This window comes from Mandrillus leucophaeus, unplaced genomic scaffold, assembly GCF_000951045.1.
Source record: "Mandrillus leucophaeus isolate KB7577 unplaced genomic scaffold, Mleu.le_1.0 Scaffold146, whole genome shotgun sequence".
Taxonomy (NCBI): domain Eukaryota; kingdom Metazoa; phylum Chordata; class Mammalia; order Primates; family Cercopithecidae; genus Mandrillus; species Mandrillus leucophaeus.
Genome location: NW_012101432.1, coordinates 1,287,708 through 1,298,214, shown reverse-complemented (window position 1 = coordinate 1,298,214; position 10,507 = coordinate 1,287,708).

Below are 10,507 nucleotides of genomic sequence, written 5' to 3'. Positions count from 1 at the left end.
TGCCTCAGCCTCCCGAGTAGCTGGGACTACAGGCGCCCACCACCACGCCCAGCTAATTTTTTGTATTTTTAGTAGAGATGGGGTTTCACCATGTTAGCCGGGATGGTCTCAATCTCCTGACCTCATGATCTGCCCGCCTCGGCCTCCCAAAGTGTTGGGATTACAGGTGTGAGCCACTGCACTCGGCCAATTTTTTAAATTTTTTGAAGAGACAGAATCTTGCTATGTTGTCCAGGCTGGTCTTGAAGTGAGCCTGGTCTCAAGTGAGCCTCCCACCTTGGTCTCCCAAAGTGCTGGGATTTCAGGCGTCAGCCACCACACCTGGCCCATATATAACATTTGACTCTTCAAAAAAACTTACCTACTAATCATCTACTGTTGACCAGAAGCCTTACCAATAAGATAAACAACCAATTAACACATATTTTATGTATGTATTTTATACTGTATTCTTACAATAAAGTAAGCTAGAGAAAAGAAAATGTTATTAAGAAAATCATAAAGAGGAGAAAATGTATTTGCTGTTCATTAAATGGAAGTGGATCATGATGGAGGTCTTCAACTTTGTGTCTTCATGTTGAAAGGGCTGAGAAGGAAGAGGAAGGGTTGGTCTTACTGTCTCAGGGTGGAAGGGGCAGAAGAAAATCCACTTTATAAGTGGACCTATGCAGTTCAAGCCCATGTTGTTCAAGGGTTAACGGTACACTTATATACAATCTTTTCTTTCCCAGTGGCTAAAAGAACACCATTAGTCTTTTGTTAATTAAACATGTCGTAAGAAAAAAAAAGGGGGGGGGGTTCTCTTTCTCTTTCTTTTTCCTTTTTTTTTTTGAGATAGGGTCTCCTCTGTCACCCAGGCTGGAGTGGAGAGGCACGATAGTGGCTTACTGCAGTCTCAACCTCCCTAATAGCTGGGACTACAGGCTCATGCCACCACAGTCAGCTAATTTTTTTTTAAGTAGAGATGGGTTTCACCATGTTGCCCAGGCTGGTCTCTAACTCCTGGGCTCAAGCAATCTGACTATCTCAGCCTCCCAAAGTAGTGGGATTACAGACATGAGCCACCACACACAGCCAAAGGTTTCTAATATAAGTAATATATATTCTCAAGCTACATATAGGTTCATATCTATCTTCAATTAGGGCAACTTTAAGGTCCTAATTTGTCCCAGAATTCGCCTCACTTTTTCCTAATAGTTAGAAAAGTAATTCCAGCTGCTTGATGAGGCGCTTTCACCTAGATGTTTCTAACAAATATGTCAAATTCTGCATGTCCAAACTTCTTCCTACATCAAAAACAAAGCAAAAAAGGTCTTCTCCATTCTCGTTTTGGTTAATAGCATCACCATCCTCCCAATTGCCTGATTCCCCTCTCCCTGCCTTCTAAATACCTTTCAGTCCATTTTCTTCTCTCGCCAGTGCCAGGCTATGTGGTTCTCAAAGTGAGGTCCCTGTACCAGCAACATCAGCATCCCCTGGGAAGCGGTTAGAAATGCAAATTCTCGGGGCTCACCTCAGACCTACTGAATCAGGAACTGGGTGGGGTGGAGCCTGGTAAATCTGCATTCACTAAAGTGAGAACACTGTCCTAACTGTATTCTGCCCTGTAGTCTCCTAACTGGCCTTCCAGCCACCAGTTTTTTCCCTGGAGCATTCCTCATACCAGTAGTTCTCAACCTTGGCTGCACATTGGAATCATCTTGAAAATACTGATGCTTGGGTCCCGCTCCCGGGAATTCCTGTTTCATTGCTCCGGTCTGCAACATAGGCACAGGACTTTTTTAAGCTCCCCATGTTATTCTAATGTGTAGCCAGGGCTGATAATCACTGCTCCACACTGAAGCCAAGGTTCTCTTGTTAAAAAACAAATCAGATGATGTCACTATCCCCCTTAAAAAAATCTCTATCAGTCATAGGATAAATTCTGCACCAGCTCTTCAGCATGGCCCCAACTGAGTGCTCCGGCTGTGGCTCCATCAGCCTCCAGGCTCACTCGCTTCCTCTACACTCACCCATGTGGAATTTCTCATTATTCCCTGAATGCGGTATTCTGTTCACATCCCTAGCCTTTTGCACTTTCTGTTCCCTCTGCTTAGAATGCCCTCCTCCATCCTCTCTGCCTGGTGAATTCTTATCCTTCAAGGCTCAACTGAAAGGTCCTCCAGCCCCAGGGTGAGTTGCTCTCTTCTCTGGGATCCCAGAGCACTCTGTTGCTATGTACATGATAGTATTGTTCCCATTTCATTGCAATTATTAGTTGACACTTCTTTCTTCTTCTTTTTTATTTTATTTTATTTTATTTTTGTTTGTTTGTTTTGTTTTTTTGAGATGGAATTTCACTCTTGTTGCCCAGGCTGGAGTGCAATGGCGTGATCTCAGCTCACTGCAACCTTCGCCTCCCAGGTTCAAGTGATTCTCCTGCCTCAGCCTCCCGAGTAGCTGGGATTACAGGCACCTGCCACCACACCAGGCTAATTTTGTATTTTTAAGAGAGACAGGTTTCTCCATGTTGGTCAGGCTGGTCTCAAACTCCCCACCTCAGGTGATTCGCCCACCTCAGCCTTCCAAAGTGCTGGGATTACAGGCATGAGCCACCATGCCTGGCCTTCTTTATCTTTTTTAAAAACTGACAGCGTTAGGAGATTAGAAGAATGCATAGCTTTTTAAATTTTATCCCCAATGTCTACTGTAAGTTGGACATTGAGAAGATGTTCAATCAATGTTGGTTAAGCGAATGAACTGGAAACACCACCACTTCCTGCCTTCCATTGAGATCAAATCATGGTGCCATTTTGCTTTTCTTTCCGGAATCGGTAAAGATCATATATCTCATATCATACACATATGACTTAGTAATCACATACCATAAACATGTGATTAGGAGCCAACCAGATCAAGTCTGTCACTTGCTGGCCTTGGATTTCTAATCTTTAAAATAAGGTCAATAATCCCTATTTTGCAGAGTGAGTGTGAAAATTCATTGTATAACACCCAGCAGCATGCCTGACACAGATTAGGCACTAAATAAATTAAAATATTTATTATAATAATAAGTAAATAAAACTCACTGAAAAGAAAGTTAAACTGAGCAGCACTTCTGTTTATACATCTGTCTCTCTCTTCAGTCTGAGCTGCTGAAAGGCAGAAACTGTCTTATTTATCCGTGTGTTCCCTGGGGCGGGAAACACAGTAGGCATTCGTTAATTAATTCAGTCGCTCATTCACCAAGCATTTATTAAGCTAATGAATGAAATGAATAATATTTGGGTTGGAATGATGGCTTGCTGTTTGGGACACAGAGACTCACACATTTGTCTATCTCACAAAACAGAATCACAAGCTTGGCCGTTGGAAGGTGTCTCAGAAATCATTTTTAAAGGTTCTCATTTACAGGTGAGAAAAGGGAGGTAACTAACCAGGAAATCCATTTTAATTTCAATATTAAGGATAACATTTCTGGGGTGTGAATGAATGCTGACCAAGTAGGAAACCAAGTTCACATTTCTAAAAGTTCTTGGGTGGGTGATACTTAACTAGGACAGTGCTTGGTTTTTCATGGGGTGAGAAACTGGGCAGTTGAGAAGAATTTTAGCAAAAATAATTGGAGGCACCTTTGACTATTGTCAGTTCCATATTATATAGTTTCTCTGGTGGAAAATAAAGCACCTTCTACCCAACATGCAATTAAATTTATGTTGTTCTGTCCTTTTAAAGGGCAGGTAGAAGGCACAATTTAGGTCATTTGACAGGTGTCATTCCAAGCAACAACAAAGAACAGATAAAAATGTGTTTAGCAGATGTAGTCGTGTAAATAAGCCTCTTTTTAAAAATGAATCACCACATGTCGCCAAGATTGGAATCACTCCTGGGAACATGGTGTGGAGTCTCCTCGATGCAGAAGAAAGAGGAATGAATGAATGAATGATCCAGACCAGCCAGAGACTAAACTGCAAGCAATGTTAGGTTCCCCTGTGACCATTCAGACTTGATGTGACACTGTGAGAAAGCACTGTTGCGGGCCGGGGATTGGCAGGCAGCCCCGGCTTCCAGCCCCAGATAACAAGCTGCTCTCCAAGAACACGTGCTAGGAAAAGTGCTTGATCAGAGTGTCAGCTTGTGGACTGAGTAGGAACACTAAGTGGTTTTGTCTGTCACCTCCTCTACCCCAGCTGGAATTTGGCCATAATCTGATGGAAACACTTTGCCCACTTTCAGGAGAATTTTCCACTATCAGTAAGGCTGCTTTTTCATACTTCGGCTATCACCAAAGGCTTTCAGAACACTTGTACTACTATTGCCCAGGGGAGCTTATGTGTCTCAAGGGTAGGGGGTAGGGGACCAAAACCATTCTGAGCATGGAACGCTCAGTTGATTGAGGTTTCATGTATGTGAATTTCAGTCCCTGTTTCCTGAGGACTGGACTGTACTAAATGCTATCCCGGAATCACGTCTTCATTAGTCCCCTGGGCCACATGACAGGTGAGTGAGTAAGCTGGGCTTCAAACTCAAATCCAACCCCTGAGGTTTCATACTTGAAACCTCTACTCATGATGTCTTCATGTCACTGTGAAGAGGACTGACAGGGCTTCAGAAGCTGCTGTGTGGGAGAGGGTTAAAAGTGTCAGGGTGCCTGGGTTCACATCCTGACTCCACAGCTTTGTAGCTGAATGCCTTTGCGCAGGTTACTTAACTTCATGAAGCCTCAGCTTCCTCATCTGTAAGAACTGGTCCAGCAATAGTACCTGCCTGTAAGGGGGCTATCATGAGGCTTGAAAGGGTTTGACTCACGACAACTGTATAATAAATGATAGTTACTAGTATTGTCATACACGTCACAAACACAATCAACATTATGGATTTACTCCCATCTAGGTATGAATAGTCCTGTGTTTGTATGTACACAATGTGACAATGAAGAAACACAATAGCCAAAATTTATCGGGCATTTAGTACATGTCAGGTAGTAAAACAGGGGTTCTGCATATATAACCTCATGCTTTTCATATATGTGACCTGATTTATTCCTCATAGCCATCTGTGAAGTAGTTATTATTATTATTATTATAATATATTTTTGAGATAGAGTCTTGCTCTGTCACCCAAGCTGCAGTGCAGTGGTGCAATCTTGGCACACAACAACCTCCGCCTCTTGGGTTCAAGTGATTCTCATGCCTCAGCCTCCCTAGTAGCTGGGACTACAGGCGTGCGCCACCACACCCGGCTAATTTTTTGGTAGTTTTTAGTACAGACAGGGTTTCACCATGTTGGCCAGGCTGGTCTTGAACTCCTGACCTCAGGTGATCTGCCCGCCTCAGCCTCCCAAAGTGTTGGGATTACAGGCGTGAGCCACCATGCCCAGCTAGTAGTTAATATTATAATCCTCCCTTTCAGATGAAGAAAATTAAGCTTGCCAGGCACAGTGGCTCACGCCTGTAATCCCAGCACTTTGGGAGGCTGAGGCGGGAGGATCACTTAAGGTCAGGAGTTCAAGACCATCCTGGCCAACATGGTGAAACTCCATCTCTACTAAAAATACAAAAATTAGCTGGGCATGGTGGCATGCACTTGTAGTCCTAGCTACTCAGGAGGCTGATGCAGAAGAATTGCTTGAACCCCAGGAGGTAGAGGTTGCAGTGAGCTGTGACAGTGCCATTGCACTCCAGCCTGGGTGACAGAGTGAGATTCCATCTCAAAAAAAAAAAAAAAGAGAGAGAGAAAAAGAAAAGAAAAGGAAGCTTACACAAGTTAAGTGACCTGCTTGGAGTCACACAGTTGATACTATATATGGTGATGCCGAACTTAGATTCCAGAACTGTCTTGAGAGCCTATGCTTCTAATCACTATTCTACAGTGCCTCTCTGAGGAAATAGACTTAAAAAAGTAGATTCCAAAAATTGCTACTTTCAAATGTGTTGTCTTTTAAAGAAATCTCTTTGAAAAGTGCCAGCTTACCCCATCAATACTGCCATTGTTCAGACTCTTTGGCCTTCAGAACCATACACAATCCTCATGAGAAAATGAGTCTCAATTTTATCATCCTCATCTTTTAATCTAAAATGGTATTACTTAACTTGATCATGCACCTTATTCCCCAGACTTTGATCTAAATGAATTTTAGCTGTTAAAAATCAAATCCACCTTTAAAGGATAAATATTTGTCCTCATCAAGATACTCCATTCACTTCAGTGTCGAAAAAGAAACGATCCAGAGTGTTTTTAACAGCATCTTTGGAATAAGTAATTCATCTTCCAGGGAGATTGCTTTGAAGGAGAGCCTCATGTGGGATGCATAAGCTCTGGTATGTTTATTTAAAACATACCTTAAATTTCCTTACACATATTCACAAGTAACTTGCCTGGAAGCCTCAGACACTCAGCTCTACTAAGGCAGGAGAAATTGTTGAAGTCATCAATTCCTTTTGAATTGTGTGTTCCTAGACTTTTAAACTTTTATTCAGTGAATTGTAAACATGAGGAAAAGGTTTTGTTGCGGAAAAGGATCCTGCCTAAACAGAGACGCTCACACACATGCACCTCAACCCACCTCTCCATTCTGCAGTGTGAAGCCTTAAGCCATTGCTGGCTTAGGGCTAGAGAGAGCACTTGGGCTCTGAAGAGACAAATCAGAATAGGCAGCTTTTTTGATAGGAAGTCAGCAACTTCCATTCTTGCAACTATCCTGAGCTTAACTTAAATGCCTTCCAGTTGCTAAAAACCTGCAACTGCATCTGAGCCCAGACGGTCTTTTAACAAAAGTCGTCCATTTTTATGTGACCTGCCATTTGGTAATCAATACACACAAGATCACCCTTCCATAACCTTTCTCAGTCCCCAACACTTGATGAGTCGGGGTAGCTAACCCAGCCCAAAGACACTGTAGCTGGGCTTCGTCATTACAGTAGACCCTACTTAAACCCCTTCTTGCTGATTTACTTACAGCACAGCTCTTCTACTTTTTGCAGTAACATGACTTTGGTTTAAGCTCTTGTCACTTTCAGTTTTGCCTAGGCTGCCTCCCACTTCCTCCCAAAGCACCCCCCACCTCCATCATGCTGTGCTCTCCAGATGTTCACAATCCTGAAATATCCCATATGACAAAATATATACATGCTGTAATTATCCAAGTAAGTCCATCTTTGCTTACTTTGGTCTGGTTCCCATTTGTCTTATCAGTTAAATAGCAAAACTTTGATTAGTGTGGTAGGCAGAACACTGCCCCCCAACCAAAGATGCCCACATCCTTAATCCCAGGAACCTATACCCATGCTATGTTACATGGCAAGGAGGAATTAAAGTTGCAAATGGAGTTTAGGTAACTAATTAGCTGACCTGAGAATAGGGCACATATCCTGGATTATCTAGGTGGGCCCAATGTTATCACAGGGTCCTGAAAGTGTATAAACCAAAAAGTATCTGAGACAAGCCTCAATCAATTTAGAAAGTTTATTTTGCCAGCCGGGCACGTTGGCTCACTCCTGTAATCCCAGCAGTTTGGGAGGCTGAGGAAGGGGGATCACAAGGTCAAGAGATCAAGACCATCTTGGCCAACATGGTGAAACCCCGTTTCTACTAAAAATACAAAAATTAGCTGGGCGTGGTGGCGCATGCCTGTAGTCCCAGCTACTTGGGAGGCTGAGGCAGGAGAATGACTTGAACCTGGGAGGTGGAGGTTGCAGTGAGCCAAGATTGTACCACTGCACTCCAGTCTGTGCCACTGCACTCCAGCCTGGTGACAGAGCAAAGCTCCGTCTCAAAAAAAAAAAAAAAAAAAGAAAGTTTATTTTGCCAAGGTTAAGGATGCACCTGTGACAAAGCTTCAGGAGGTCCTGACGACGTGTGCCCAAGGTGGTCGGAGTACAGCTTGCTTTTATACATTTTAGGGAGACATAATACATCAATCAATACATGTGAGATCTATATGGGCTCCATCTGGAAGGGCGGGACAACACAAAGGTGGGGAGCGCTTCCCGGTCACAGGTAAATTTAAACATATTCTGATTGGCAATTGGTTGAAAGAGCTGTTATCTGTAGAAAAGAATGTCTGAGTTACCATGGGGGTTGCGGAGACCTAGGTTTTATCATGCAGATAAAGCCTCCAAGTAGCAGGCTTTAGAGAGAAAAGTAAATTTCTTATCAGACTTAAGGTCTGCGTTGATGTTAATGCTGGAGGGGTCTAATGAGGCATGTCCAACTCCTACTTCCCTTCATGGCCTGAACTAGTCCTTCAGGTTAGATTTTTAGGGTACCCTGGCTGAGAAGGGGGTCCATTCACATGGTTGTGGGCAGGGCCTTTAAATTTTATTTTTGGTTTACAGGCGTAAGAGGGAGGCGGAAGAGAAAGTCAGAGTGATGTGATGGAGAACTGGTCCTGCTGTTGCTGGCTTTGAAGATGGAAGAAGGCCATCAGTCAAGGAATGCAGACAGCCTCAAAAAGCTGGAAGGGGCCAGGAAACAGACTCCCTGCTACAACTTTCAAAATGGAGCACAGCCCTGCCGAAATCTTGATTTTAGCCCAGTGAGTACCATTTTAGATTTATGAACTAGAGAATTATAAGAAATTTGTGCTGTTTTAAGCCACTGAATTTATGATAACATGTTATTGCAACAATAGGAATCCAATTCAATCAGCTGAAGCCTAAATAACCAGAAGACACAATCACTTCACATTTTTGGCATATCACTTTTGAGAGAAATATTCAAATCTCAAGAGAAACTTAAATCAACAGTTTACTTTTAAGCAAGATCCTAGATTGAATTCCCTTGAAATAGACCCTGACAGGATTGGGGGCCACAGGTTTATTGGGGAGCTCTCTTTGGTGCAAAAAGCTGGATCTGGCTGAGACAGTGGCCTGCAATGCAACTGCATCTGAGGCCTTAGGCAATCCTACAGGCAACTCTGGAACTGGGATGGCCCTTCAAAATAGCCCCAGACTGAGGCAAAGGGGCTGAAGCTCTGTATCCACATCATCTGGTTTGAGCGAAAGAATGGCCTTGGGTGAGGCGGTTCCTGGTGGCTCAGAGCAATGCTCAGGCAATAAGATACTGTGAGCCACCCACCTTTGATATTTCTACCTACTGCTGCTGGGGGATGGATGGGTTGGCGCTGAGGAGAGGATCTGGGCAGGCACTAGGATATTCCCTACAAGCAATCTATATTTCTATGGGCATGTCCTGAGATCAATACCTATTCCATCTTGTCTTGCTATGACACAAGAAGAGCTATTATTTATTTAGTGCTTCCTACATAACAGATACTATTTGAAGGATTTTACACTCACCATCTCTAGTCCTAGCCTCTTCCTAACCTAGCAAAGTAACTATAATTAGTTCCACTCTACAGATGAGGACACTAAGGCTCAGAAGTTTAGACTGGCAGAGTGCTTTGTCCCAGGCCACCCAGCTAGTGAAGTGGCACAGCCAGGTTTTGACATCAAAGCCGGCCCATTTCATCCCCAGTCTTCCACAGAGCACACGGAGCACACCCCTAGGAAGAGAGTCAGCATTCACAGACATCAACCTGACACCACAAAAATTCTTGGTCCTCAAAGATAAGATTGTATTTGGTAAACTCTGATTCCTAAATAGGAAACGGAGCCTGAGAAAGATTGATAAGATATTAAACAAGGCTGAAAACGAAAAAAAACTTCTGGTGGCCCAGAAGGGTTGAGTTGATCAAAGTTTGTACTACATACTGTAAATCAAAGTTAATTAGATTTTTACTCCACGTTGTACATGGTGAATTTTATCATAATTTTTACTTGTGCCTCGGTGTTCTCTTTCCGAATGGAAGCTCCTGGGGGAAAAGGGCCAAGAGGTTCTAAGTTTCCTTGTACGGCCCCTAGCACCACATCAACACAGGACAGCACATCATAAATACCATTTGATGATTTTCATCCTGCGCATTCACAGCCCCAGACCCCGTGTAAAAGCCTACAAAGCAATATCATTCACTGAAGCGCTACTCTCCCTGCGGGTTGGGTCCAGACAATATGGTGCTCTGGAAAACACTGTAAAAGCTCCCTCTTTAATAAGGATCCTGGTGTCCTGTGATGGATGCTATAAAACCTCAGACCGACTGGTGTGTTCATAGCCATGTAAGCCCATTAACAGTGTCTGGTCCTGTGGTAACATACTTCATATTCACAGTGCAAAGACAAAGCATTTATTATAAATAATGCTAGGTGACCCTGGAGTAAACACAGCTGTGCCCTCATGGTGTCTTGTCAGTGGTGCTCCCTCAGTAGATTAAAGAAATCCATGTTTTATGGAGCCATCACTTATTCTGTGTATACACAGAGGACTGGTTTGCTATCAACCTGCAGCTCACTGCGTACAAGGTTTCAGGCCCAGGAATTGCATGAAGCTGAGATGCTTCACTAAAATGCTTATTCTTGCACGTTCTAATATTTGCAAAAGGGGATGAGAGTTGGTTTCTATTTGTTCTTAAATGATTTACATGACATTTGGGGCTCTATACAACTTGTGGCTGCCTTTCAGATTTCTTACA